Raw genomic sequence first — 13,583 nt, 5'->3', positions numbered from 1 at the left:
CTGCAGCCTCAACCTGCTGGGCTCCAGTGATCCTTCTGCCTCAGCCTTCCAAGTAGCCAGGATTATAGGCATGCGCTCCCACGCCCAGCTGATTTTTTTATTTATTGTAGAGGTGAGGTCTCGCCTGCCCAGGCGGGTCTCAAACCTGCGGGCTCAGGCAATCCACTCACCTCAGCCTCCTAAAGGCGCGGGACTACAGGCTGAGCCACCAAGCCCGGCTACTCCAACATTTCAATTCATGGTTTAGCATCATAATCTCCAGTAAACCTTTAGGTTCCTTGTCAAGACTGAAAGTCACAGATCACCCGTTGGCTGGCCAAGGTCATAAAAGTGATAATATGACCACCTTTGGTCAACGGAGTTTGTGGATTGCAAATGTCTAACAAGTCTCTTGTAGGAAAAACCCCTCCAGGCCCAAACTCCCCAAGTTAACCTAATCAGCCCTTTTCGACCTACTTGACACCGATAAACTCCACCATGGCAGCAATCATGTGATGAACCCACCCATCTGCCTGTAGTCCATCACCTGATGTCAGTACCTGGGCTTGCCTGCCCCTTTGTGATAACATGGAGCAGACTACCACCCAATCAACTTAATGATCTTCCCCCATTAAGGGGAAAGGTTAAAAGAACTCAACCACAAGCAGCCATGGGCCACTGCCTTGCTAGACTCTAGTGTGGCCCTGAGCTCTTTAAGCTACGGCTGTTGCCAGGCTTCCTGACTTTGGCCCCCTCCCCTACCTTGGAGAAGTAAATCTTCTGTCTCCCTTCTCTTTCTCTCTCTAATTTACTTTCAACTAAACATTTCTTTCTTTGCCTCTTTGTGTGTTGTAATTCTTTGCATTACTCAAATCTCTGAGTGTCAGCGAGCACCTCCCACATACCAGCTCCAATGGTTCTGTGCCCACCCTCACCCTATCTGTGCTCTAACATGTATGTATGTATGTATGTACATACGTACGTCAGGGTTTCACTCTGTTGCCCGGGCTGAGTGCAGTGGTACAATCACAGCTTAACATAGCCTTGACCTCCTGGGCTCAAGCATTCCTTCTGCCTTAGCCTACTAAATAGTTGGTACTACAGGCATGTGCCACCACGCCTGGCTTTTTTTTTTTTTTTTTTTTGATAGAAACAAGATCTTGCTATGTTGTCTAGGCTGGTCTTAAACTCCCGGGCTCAAGCAATGCTCCCGTCTTGGCCTCCCAAAGTGCTGGGTGAGCCACTGCACCCAGCCAGTGGTCTTATTTAAAGAAGACCAGTTCATTATTTTTAAAATGTCAATCAATACACAAAATTATATAGAGCTAAAAATCACTTGAGTCTTCCATCCAGAAAAAAAAGAATAGATTAATATTATTCCTTGCATGCCTTTATATTTACATACGGATTGGAGTGTGGATAAGTGAAAGAAAGCAGGCTGGAGATTGCTTTATAAAATAGCTACTTCTTTATTTTAAAATTGCATTTTTTAATTCCATAGAAAAGTAAAATTAAAGGAAAAGATGACCTTCTTTAAAAAAGTCAGCACTTATATCTTCACTTCTCCCCTAGCTCTCTGTTTCTGGTATGCACTTTTTATTTTCTCATATTATCTTCCTCGGCCTCAACTGTCCATCTCTGCTTCGCTTTGCTTCTCTATTTGAATGGATTAAGGGCTCACCAAATGACCTTTAGCTATGCCATCTTAAGTGTGTTTGTGGACTAATCTTTTTCAACCTCAAGTGGATTTTCCCAAAGAGGGTTCATCAGTGCTAGATTCCCTGAATTATTGCATGTGTGAGAGTCTGCCTGCCTTATACTTGCAAAGTGATTTAATTGAATATATATGTCTTTAGTCCCATTGCCTCTCCCCCAGAACTTTGAAAGCTTTTCTACTCCGTTTCTTTCTTCTGTTCCAGGTCAAGACTGAGGTCAACATGACTTTTCCCTTATGGCAAAGAATAATTGCCCCCAATATCCAGGTTTTCCTTCAGTAATAAAAAGCCTTTCCTAGATCTGAGTTTTAAGAAGGCACATGGGTCGCTCAGTTAGACATTTTTTTCCCAGTCTTCTTTGAAACCAGGTGTGAACTAACTAGATTTTGGCCAATGAAGCAGAAGCAAAAGTGATTTATAATTCTGCTCATTCCCCAATTATCCTGAGAAAATCGCCTTTGTACAACTTAAATTTCTGATTTAAATTTTTCATCTTTTTACTCTGCATATGCTGTGATTTTCCTCAAGCCTTTTTTCTCTGTTAGTAATTTAGTTTTCAATGGATTCTATTGTTCCTTATTAAAGTTTTCTGTAATGATACTGCTTGTATCCACTTCTCCTTACCTCTGCAATTACCCTTTTAATTTCATTCTGTAGTTTCATGGACTTATCTTTGGGCTCTTGATTTATTAGTTTTCTTTTTTTTTTATATGTAACGCTTCATGAATTTGCATGATTTATTCATTTTCAATAATCTTTATTTTGAATGAATGAATACCCCATACTGCCTCTCCTACCCAGGAGCCAACTCCAACATAGAAATTATCTTGGGGGATAGGGAGAACAGGCTAAAGGTGGCTCATTCATCATCGGGTGAAATAGAATAATTTTGCTCATATGTCATACACTTCATGTTCCCACATCCTACTCATCCTTAAAGGGACAATTCAAGGTCCACTTGTGCCAGATCGGTGGGCATTCCCAATGCCCAGTACAGTGCCTAGCATATAGTAGGTGCTCAATAAATATTTTGTGAACAAATTAAAGTTAAGTAAATTCTACAAAAGAAGAAACTGTTTAAGAACCTAGAAGCACAGATGCAAAATAAGCCTTTAACAATGCTGAGTTTGCCAGGCTCGGTGGCTCAGCCTGTAATCCCGCGTTTGGGAGGCCAAGGTGAGTGGACTGCCTGAGCCCGCGGGTTCGAGACCTGCCTAGGTAACTTGGCGAGACCTCATCTCTACAATAAATCAAAAACTAGCCAGGCGTGGTAGCGTGCGCCTGTAATTTCGGCTACTTGGAAGGCTGAGGCGGAAGGATCACCGGAGCCCAGCAGGTCGAAGCTGCAGTGGCCACTCTCTGGGCGATAGAGTGAGATTCCAACTCAAAAAAACACAAAAAACAAAAAACAACGCTGAGCTCCATTTATAAGGTCAAAGGCATTTAAGGGAGCCAAGCAGTGATACCCACCAAACTGAGTCTATGCTAGTTCTCAGTCATAACTAGATAATGAGTACAGGTGGTTATCACAGCTTTAAAGGGCAAGCAAAAAAAGAAGAAAAGTGTAAAACAGGCTTGACATAAATAACTTACTAAAAAGGGCAGTGAGCAAATGTATACTGAATCCAAAAGTAGTGCTATTCACACATGACTGCCTCCTGAGTTATTTTACAGGTTCTTGGGGGAAGGGTAGAAAGCTTCCATCAGCCTCTGTAAAAAGGCATATTCAGCTAAGCCCCAGTGAGCCAAAGGACTAAGCGTTTCTTAGAACCAAAATACTGGGAATTATTAGCAGTGAAAAAATACCTGTGCTATACCCAATCCCAGCGTCATCACTCAGCAGCAGTGAAACTTGGGATAAGTCTCTAGCCCTTTCTGAAACTCGGTTTTCTTTTTTTTTCTTTTTTATGGATTAGAAAATATGGTTTATTCAAAAGTAAATTAGAGACAGAGAGAGAAGATTCACCTCCTCAAGGGAAGGGGGCCAAAGCCAGGAAACATGGCCTGGCCATTGCTCAAAGAGCACATGGCCAAGCCATAGCTTAGCAAGGCAATGGCCCTCGGTTTTCTTATCTGCAAAATAGAGCTAATAACACCAAGACACCAGATTTTGCCATTAAGATTGGATGAGAGAATACACATCATGCCTAATCAGAGCCAGGCACACAACAAAAGCACAGAGGATGATAAATTTTGCAATGTTTCTCTCATTAAACTCGGCTAAAACAAGTCTGAACGCTCTTTCAACATGGTGGGTACTCTCAATCCCAGCTCAGACAACTTCAAGAGGTTGCAAAGGGTAGAGTGTTCTTAAAATTAAAGCTGGATGACGTCTCAGCACTGTGCTAGGGAAGACGCCTCTGACCAGGAGATGGATACAGACTTAGAAAGACTGAAATTTTAAAAATGTACAGTCATCTTCCTGGGTCATGTCGTTCTTTCCCAGTTGCCAGATTTCCCGGTCATCTGAAGTATATGTGATGTACTTATTCCTGTGGAAATAATTTATGAATATAAGGTCAAGCAGAGCTAAAGCCAAGGACAGAACAAGGGGAGGGTTGCCAAGATCCAAGAGAAATCATGTTCAAGATCCCTTTGAAGGCTTCCATTTTATTCTACCTCTTCAGATCAGGTGAAAAATCCTTCATTGCATTGCCCACAACTTGTCCCTCCCTCGGTCCTATTTTGCATCATTTTGACTCTTGTCTCATACACATGAACTCTCAAAGTTGGAAAGGGCTTTCATGGGCATTTAGAACAATTCCTCTGCAGTGCAGGAGTCCTCTGATGACAAACAAGTTCACTTGCAATTTTTGCTTGGATACCTCCATAACAGGGGTTGCAACATAGATTGTTTCACAGTTGAGCAGTCTGGCGAGTCAGTTCTTCCTTATCTGCCTTCCTGCAACTCTTTCCCCTGCCCTGCCCCAATACTGCTTCTCTCCACAGCAGCCACTCAGTGTGACTCTAATCCTTCCACATGAAGCAGATGCCTCTATTTTTATCTCCTTCAGGCTAGAAAGTCCCAGTTTCCACATTTATTCCATCTCCTATATGTTGTACTAAACCTCAGTCTTCCAAGTGGCCAATTCCTGGGTATGCTCCACTTGATCACTGTCTGGAGGGGGTCCGAGGAAGCATAACACTCCAGATGGGTCTGAACAACCAGACAGAGTGGAGTCAAACTGTCACACTTCCTCCTCCTTCCTTGCCTGAGATCAAGCACTCCTCTTCTTCACTTCTCTCTCCTCCTTCCCTATCACATAAGTGCTAGTTCCCCCACATAGTGCCCAAACCTAACCCTGGGAACAGAAACAAACTTGGAAGGCCCAGGGATGGAGGTTGGGGGAGGATAAGGTGGTGACGCAGTTTTTGCACTTGCAGCTGAGGGCACCCAACCAGGCTGGCTGTCTCCAAAAATAGCCTCTCATGTAAACAGCCTCGGGTAGCTTCCTGGGAGCCCTTCAGTTCAGCCATCCAGGGTGTCGTCCTCAGAGTCCCTGTGCCCACTCTCTCACCACCCCTTCCAGAATGTGATGGACTGGCTTCGTATAGCCACTGACATTAACAACCATCCTTCCATATGTTCAAGATCTAAAAACACAAATATATTTCTATGTAAATAGGTAAATGTCCAGCAACAGAAGACTGAAAAGGGAACACATTCAAAATATAGAACGAAATGTGGCTTTGAAAAAAAGCCAAGTATACACTGACATGGAAAGACCTCTAATATATACAGCAAAGTGAAAAAAGCAAGTTTGTAAAGGGACAGGTATAATGTCATCCATTTACTGGGTTACTTCAATGTATTTGCATATAACCATGAAAATATATATAAATGCATACAAAAGGGGCTGGAAGGACCAACACAAACTGTGAACAGCAGTCACTTCAAACAGAAATGGAATGAGGGAGGAATTGCATAAGGTGAGGGGGTTAATTTTTTTAACTAAAATAGTTTTTCTAAAACTATTTCATTTATTATTTACATGAAGAAGCCTCCCAATCTTACATATATCTCTTATTTGATGACCCCAGAGCTGGAAGGGGTTGAAGAGGACTGAGAGGTGATTCCCTGAGGTGGCATGCCCAGAGTGGCATGCATTTGCCCAGGGCCAGACAGCTAGCTAGCAATAGCCAGAGACCAGAAGTCAAGTCCAGGCCTTGAAATAATGGGTGTTCCAGTGGGTTAAAGAGAGGGCTTTGATTTGATTACTCAATCAGATCAACTTCTCCCTAAAATTCCTACTTGGGTATAATAGTGAATTAGAAGAGACTACACTCATCAAAATCAGAGATGGAAAGAGGAGCCCGTCTTCCCATGGAAGAAGGGATATTAGAGAAGGCCAAGGACTGGGACCTTCTCTGAGTTCCCCTGCCTTCATCCATAAAGCAGAGGGAAGGGGCTAAATGGGAGAGGGAATGGGAGATCTGCAAGCATGTGGGTTCTATGTGTCGAGTGTTCATCTGAGCAACCACCAAATCTTCAGCAAGGAAGACTAATGGAAACACTCCCTGAATGGCCTCCCAGGAGGCTGCAGGCCAGAAGTCTGGGACCTAAATTGCATATGGAAACTCTCCCTCTCGGGGAGAGAAGACTGGCTCGGGTATATGGTTTAGGCCCAACTAATACTGCTTAAACTGCCACATAGATTACACCTCATTTAATACTCACTCAATTTTTATAAATGTGCTCCAAGAAATTCAAAAGTCACTTGCCAAAAGCACAACTGGTAAGAGGCAGGTCCCTGATTTGAAATCAGGTCCCCTAATTCTAAACTCAATGTTCCTTCCACTCTGTCTCTTTGGAAGATGGCAGAACCTTCTTACTTGTACTGTAGTGCTTGTGCGGGCTCCCTCTCTCTCTCCCCCTCTCGCTTCCTCCCCCACACACACAGTCCCATGACAGCGACAGCAGACAGTCTCCTAGCCAGCACACTCAATGCCTCAAATATGCATCATGTGACTCAGTAAACTATCTATGGCTCGCCTACTAAGAAGTGCAGAACGAGCTTTCACATTGACTGGGGTTGAGGATGAGGTTGCAGATCAGCCCTGAGCTTTGATAATAGTTGAAGCTAAGTGATGTGATACGGAGTTTCTTACACTCTTCTTTCTACTTTTATGTGCTTAAAATTTTTCATAATAAAAAAGCTTTTTTTTTTAAACACATCTGTGTGAGTGATAATTTCTCTCTCAACTTGTCACCTGGTAGGAGGTGCCATCTTAATTAACATTCTGCTTTTCTCATTACTGAAAGCCACACAATGGTCTGCTGTCATGGTAAGAAAAAATATTAGGATCAAATGTGTCTGCAGCTTGTGAAAACCCCAACTATAACAATAAAACCTATCACTTACTGAGTGCTTCCTGTATACTTGGCATTATACTGAACATTTTACCTATGATTTCATCTAATCCTTACAATTTCCCTGAGATAGGGTCTGTTATCCCCATTGTACAGAGAAGGAAATTGAAGCTCAGTAAGCTTAAATAGCTTGTCCAAGTCTACACGGGTAGTAAGCAGTGAGCAAGAATTTAAATAGTGCATTGCTTTCTAATTCCTGCCATTCCCACAATACATAATATTTGAGACTTTTCTTTAAGACTTTCTACGTAATCGAACTAAAGCTATAAAGTCTTTAAAACGGTCATACCCTTCAAATTTAGGACTCTATCCTAGAGCAATTATTTAGAAAATGAACAGAGATTTATTCACAAACATGTTCACCACAGTGCCAATTACAACAAGAGAAAACTGGAAATGGATGATGGCCTTCCCCACTGCTCCAGTCAGAGGTGGATAACCCTTCTGGTGACCACACAGCATCTGCACTAGTGTCTTATTACCCTTTTCTCCTCCTCTGAACTGTGAGCTTCTAAAAAACTAAGCTCTTCTTATCTGTCTTTGGTTTAGTATGGACACTCAAATATGTGCTGAGTTAATAAATAAACGATACTGGAGTTGCTCATTTAACACATATGGAAACTGAAAACTGGGGCATTAAAGTAAGTTTTTGAAGATGTCAAAGGTAGGGCTAGAGCTCGAGGTCACACACAGGACTCTTCTCCCGCCACTGTACTGCCATTACCTTCAGACTTCTTCTTCTTTTTTTTTTTTTTAGTCGGAGTCTCACTCTGTCACCCAGGCTGGAGTGCAGTGGCACACTCACGGCCACCCCAGTGTCGACCTGCTGGGTTCCAGCGATCCTTCCGCCTCAACCTTCCAAGTAGCCAGAACTACATGTGTGCCTACCACATCAGGCTAATTTTTTGTTTATTGTAGAGACGAGGTCTCACCAAGTTGCCCAGGCTGGCCTTGAACCCACGAGCTCAAGCACTCCACTCACGTTGGCCACCCAAAGTGCTAGGATTATAGGCTGAACCACTGAACTTTCAGACTTCTAAAAAACCAATAGCTGGTGTGTGAACCCTCAAGGCAGGAGTGGGAAAGGCAGAAGTGGTTGGAGGTTCCTTCCTTTACAGGCCTGACAGGCCCTCACTGACATGGCCACTGACGTGATCAGATCTGGCAGACCACATGACATTGGAGATGCTGAACAGCTGGTATGGGTGATGAAAGAAAAAGTGCGGCTTTACCATGATATAGACTATGTAATGTTCACATACAGGAAAGCTGAGCAAGAAAGATAAGAGACATAACTGTACACATAGTATGCTCAACTGTTTACAGAAAACATATCCAATTAAAAAAAGAAAAAGACCAGAAGGAAAATTGCCAAATGTTAACAGGGGTTGTCTTTGGATAGTGGATTTTTTTCTGCTTCTATATACCTTTTGGTAAAATACTTTCCAAGTTGTCCTCAATGAGTATGCTTTATTTTTCTCATCAAAGCAATATATTTTTTTTTTAATTTTTTTATTTTAAAGATCAGGATTAGGTGTACAAGTGGTCATCATACAGGTAAAGTTTGGACCTCCCTTTGGTCTCCACTTTTACTGGTTTGAGATCAGGTACCCTTATTGATGTTGTGTTCACTCCACCTCCACCCTGGCAGTGTCCCGCTATGCCAATACCTTTCTTATAGTAGCATGGTAAATGTTCAGGGTCCGCCTATGAGCGATAACATATGGTACTCTGTTCTTTGTTTCTGTGATAGATCACTGAGTATGACAGACTCTAAATCCAGCCAAGTTGGAGCAATATACATTATTGTTACATATAAGCCTATAAAAAGTACATCTCCAGGAATCAGAATGCCATGTAGCTTGAATGTACTAGCAAGAAAAAAATCATTTCCCCCAATTCAGTTATTTTTCTTCTTTTTTTTTGAGTTAGAGTCTCACTCCATTGGCCAGGCTGGAATGCAGTGGCACACACACACACACACAGCCACCCCAGCGTCGACCTGCTGGGATCAGGCGATTCTCCGGCCTCTGCCTTCCAAGTAGCCAGAACTACAGGTACGCACTACCATGCCCAGTTAATTTTTTGATTTATTGTAGAAATGAGGTCTTGCCAAGGTGCCCAGGCTGTTCCCGAACCCATAGGCTCTGGCAATCCCTCACCTTGGCCTCCCAAAGTGCTGGAACGACAGGCTTGAGCCACTGTGCCCAACTCTAATTCAGTCCTCATGGAACAAATCACTGACACCAGGTCGGAGCAAATAACTCCCTGTGGCAAATTCTCAGGACTCAAATTTTCCAGAACAATTACTGTGGATTTCATTAATGAATTATTCCTGCATTTTTTAATGCAACCACATTCTCACATTTTTGGAGAACCATATTCTCTTTGACGCTTCCTGCTTCCTCTTGGTCATTTAGCATCTGCTCTTGCCTTTACCCATGAAGAGATGAGGTCAATATTGAGATAAATTTGATTTTTTGTGGGCTCCTGGGGGTGGTATCTAAGGGGAGCCAAATGTGTTCTAAGCCAGGGAGGTAGAGCTGGACTGGGCTTCCTCAGGGCAAAAAATGAGTCTCCCTGCTCTTTGTAATCCCAGGCTAAGCACAAGACCCCCTCCACCCTCACCTCCTGTTTGGCACTAAATATGGAATGACTGGAGGTTTTACTCACTTAGATGTGAAAGTTCTGGTTTTGTATTTTGATTTTTTTTGTTTTTTTTTTTAACTAGGTCTGTTTTCATTAGAGTCACACAAACCTCACAACTGCCCAAAGCCTCCTTTATAGTTTGGCAGGCCTTCAGACCTCTTTGTGGCAAGTGAGGTCTTCTAATCTAAGCACATGGGATTATCCTATAGGGTTACTCTCCCACCATCATTTCCCACTCCTTTGAAAGCTCGTGAGCCCCCAAGTTTGCCAAGAATTGTGTGACTTAATACCCCCAACAACTCCAAGTTCAGATACCAAATTCTCCACACTGTACACAATGCAGACGGAGCTTGCTGGTTCTGAAGTAACACAGGAGAAAGAAGATGGCCCAAACCCCCTCCTCTGGCTCTAAGGCATTCCCCTCCACTAGAACAGCTTGTGCAGACACTGGGCAGGGAGGACTCACGATGTACAAAGAAAGTGGAGCCCTAGAGGTTAAGCAGCAGGAACAGCTAAATAGAGTCTCTCTCCTCTGTCTTCACACTGTCTTTTGCCTTATTTCAAACAAAGCAGCTCCCTAAATGGGAAAACACAAGACACAGAGGTATGGGGGAGCCCAGCACAAGAGAAAAGTGAACCAATCAAAAAACTATCCAGGCACGGCAGCACTCACCTACTCAAGAGGCTAAGGTGGAAGAATCACCTGAGGCCAGGAGGTCAAGGCTGCAGTAAACTGTAATTATGCCACTGCACTCCAGCCTGAAAAACAAAGTGAGACTCCAACTCAGAAGAAAAAAAAAAGAGGAAACAACCATTCAGTAAACATTAAAGAAAACTGATTCCCAACAATAACTACAATAATTCCTCAGCATATTCTCCATTGGGATCCATGGCTTTGTTTAATAATCAAACCTATTTAAATCCTTAAGGAATTCATTCCCGTACTTAAAGGGTGCTGCTATAACAACCATCATAACTTGACTTTACTCTGGGGTACCAACAGCAACTCATTTGATGCAACAGTTTCCCTTTTTTTTTTTTTTGAGTCGGAGTCTCACTCTGTCGCCCAGACTGGAGCACAGTTTCCCTTTTAAGCAAATAGGCACCAAAAGTAGACAGTGTGTTGCAGTGTATCATTGGGCAAGTAACGTCTCTTCTCTAGGCCTCAGTTTTCTCGGAAAATAACAAGGTCTGGTCAGATGATTTCCGAAGTTACTTACAGAGCTGGCATCCTGAGGAGAAACTATACTCCAGTGCCAACTGGATTTATCTTGAAAGTAAAACACCCTGGAAACTCAAAAGAAAGAAACAAGTGTAGCTAAGAGATAACAAGGTCAGGGCAAAATGGCGTGTTAACTCTGGGGAAATCCGGCCTCTCGGTGTTTTTCAGTTTTCCAACTTTTCTTCCGAAAATAGGAAAACACACAGCTACCTCCGTGGGACTCTCATTTTAAAAAATAAGCTAATTAAATACAATCAATGAAAACAATGCTTTGTTCTCCCATGAGTGGCTGAGGAGTAGCCAGCTAAAAGACACTTTCCTCGGGTGGGGCTGATGTCAGCAGCCCATGCTTTTGCCCAAACAAAGGCCTCCTGGCGCGGGGATGAGAGGCAAAACATCAGAGTCTCCATAACTGGCCATATTCCAATTTGAGGGGAAGGGGGCAGCCAGGAAAGAAAAACAGCTAAGCTTATGAAAGGCTAGCATGAGAGTCAGGAATTACTAAATCTATCTTTTCTCAACAGAATAAAGAACTCTTGAAAGGGATAATGGAAGGGCGCAGTGTTCTCTCTGAATTACTTTCTTTGTTGAGCTCTATTCTGCCTAAGGCCACAGCCTTTTAAGCCAACCACAGAATCCTGGTTTTGCCTTCAGCTGCCGGCAGGGCGGTGCAGTCTGGGAGAGGGGTGACCCACACTCAGTCCTCTCTCCGTTGGCTGATTTCACCCGATTTATACTTGGACAAGTGGCTGGACTCTCAGGCCTCGGCTTCCCGACTGTAAAATAAGAAGGTCCACTAAATGCTCCCCACACCTCTTCAGTGACAGTGGTATAGGGGTGGAGGCTCGACAGTTCTCCCCGGGGACAGTTCTCCCCTGCAGCCTTACTAGCCTAGCCGCGCAGCCAGCACACTCCACCCTTGCGCGCACGACGCAAGCCCACAACAAACCACTTCGCTCCGCACCAACGCCTACGCCTCACAGGCCAAGACGACTCCGCACCATCTCAGTGCGGTAGACCATGTCTGATTAAGTAAAACCTGTAAGACTGCGCTGAGCATATGTAAGCAAGGAAAAAGCAAAACAAACGAGAGGCCTCTCTTTCCGGACCTCGGAATTTCTTTCAGATAAACTCAGAACTGGAAACAGTACGTTCCCAGCTAGAACAAGAAGCCTGGCTGGCCTTGCTTGTGAAAACCCATAAAAAGTCAAAAGGGGCCAGTGACCACCCGGGAAGTCTAGCGCACGGACCTAAGAGGTAAAGCGCAAGTGATACCCAAGATCGCGCTGGACGACGTTTAAACTGGACTGTGCTTTCTGCAGGCCGAGGAGGCTCTCACAATCTCCCAACAGAGGGAGTCGCCGGACTGCGGGGACAGCAGTGCGGCGGGCACGGTCTTTTTGGGAGGGGAACCCTTAGGCGCTTAACCAAAGTCTCTAAGAAAGCCTCCGTGAGGTGGATGTGCGGGGTTGGTTGCGGGGTTGTCCACTCCACCCCAAAGAATGCGCCACGGTCGGGGACAGATTCTCGGCCTGGGGCAACCTTTTTGCAGCTGCTGTCTTGCTTAGTTTTCCCAATTTGAAGTCCGGCAGTTTAGTCTGAGGCACTAGCGGTACCTTTTAAATGTCTCTCGCGCCCTCCTCCAGCAAGTGGCGCCTCCAGCGCCGCTTCCTCCCCGGAGGCTGAGACAATAGGCCGACTCCGCAGGGCGGCTTCTAAGGGCCAGCGGCGCGCGGAGATGTCTGCGCAGGGCGCACGTGCGTTTGTTATGGTGCCCGTGTCCCCTCCCCCTCCGAGGGCCTCAATTTCTCCATCTGTAAATCCAGCGGGCGGGATCTGAAGCAACCCGGACTCTCCAAGGCGCCCGCCCCCCCCCCCCATACTGATGGTGCCAGGGAGAAAGCAGGATTCCCCACGGCAGCGCACACGTGGGTTTGTTGTGGGTCTGCAGGCTCAAGGAGGCAGGGGGAAGGCACCGCGGCCCCTTGGCCCGACAAATACACAGAAGCCCCCAGTGAAAAGGCGGCCGGCTCGCGGCGAAGGCGGCCGAGGCGGCGCTGGAGACAGAGTCCCTGCGCCCTAGGCGCGCCACGGGCCCCGCCGCGCCGCTCTCCTCCGGCGCCCCTTTACATCACTCCTCCCGGGAGCCCGGGCCTCGCCGCCGCCCACCGCACCCTCTACTCACTCGCTGCACTCTCGGCCGCGCGGCTGCGGTTGCTCCGCCCGCTCCGCGCCCACGCCGGCCGGTAGCCGGCTCCCTTTGTTAGCGCCGGGCAGTGCCCCAGGCGTCTTCCCCAGCCCGGTCCAGCCCAGGACTCCCCTCCCCCAGGTGCCTCCGGAATACGCGCTCGGCACGAGTAGGAGAGTCTGGGAGCTGGGAGCCCCAGAAGGGGGTCCCAGAGGAAGGGTCCGATGGGGAGGAGCGGGGGACAGGGGACTCGGGGTGGAGGGGACAAGGGAAGGAGGGAAGAAGAGCGCGGCGGAGGGGCGGGGAGGCGGAGAGCCGACTCCGTATGCAAATAGAGTTGTGAGGACCGGCTGGGTCCCCCAGCCACCTCCTACCCACAGCCCCCGCCAGCCACAACCGCGCCCCAAACCCGACTGGTCCGCCGGAGGTGGCTAACGGGCTCGGGGTTACTAAGGGTGC

The 13,583-nt window shown here is 45.9% G+C and overlaps 1 protein-coding gene across 2 annotated transcripts in view; it reads right to left on the bottom strand.

Moving 5' to 3' along the window:
- ST6GAL1 (ST6 beta-galactoside alpha-2,6-sialyltransferase 1) overlaps positions 1-13,340 on the bottom strand; it is a 130,571-nt gene extending 117,231 nt beyond the window's left edge. The window contains exon 1 of one of the 2 annotated variants that reach the window (XM_021711516.1): positions 13,122-13,340. The gene's annotated coding sequence lies outside the window, so the exon portion shown is untranslated. Of the gene's footprint in view, positions 1-10,387; positions 10,419-13,121 lie in introns of those variants that run through there. The other variant, XM_008056369.2, reaches the window with a different exon arrangement.
- Positions 13,341-13,583: the final 243 nt, after the last annotated feature.

The sequence above is a fragment of the Carlito syrichta genome, unplaced genomic scaffold (genome assembly GCF_000164805.1).
Source record: "Carlito syrichta isolate Samal-C Ts95f unplaced genomic scaffold, Tarsius_syrichta-2.0.1 Scaffold302333, whole genome shotgun sequence".
Classification (NCBI taxonomy): Eukaryota; Metazoa; Chordata; class Mammalia; order Primates; family Tarsiidae; genus Carlito; species Carlito syrichta.
The sequence above is the reverse complement of the archived record's forward strand: the minus strand, read 5'-3'. Positions and strand labels throughout refer to the sequence as shown.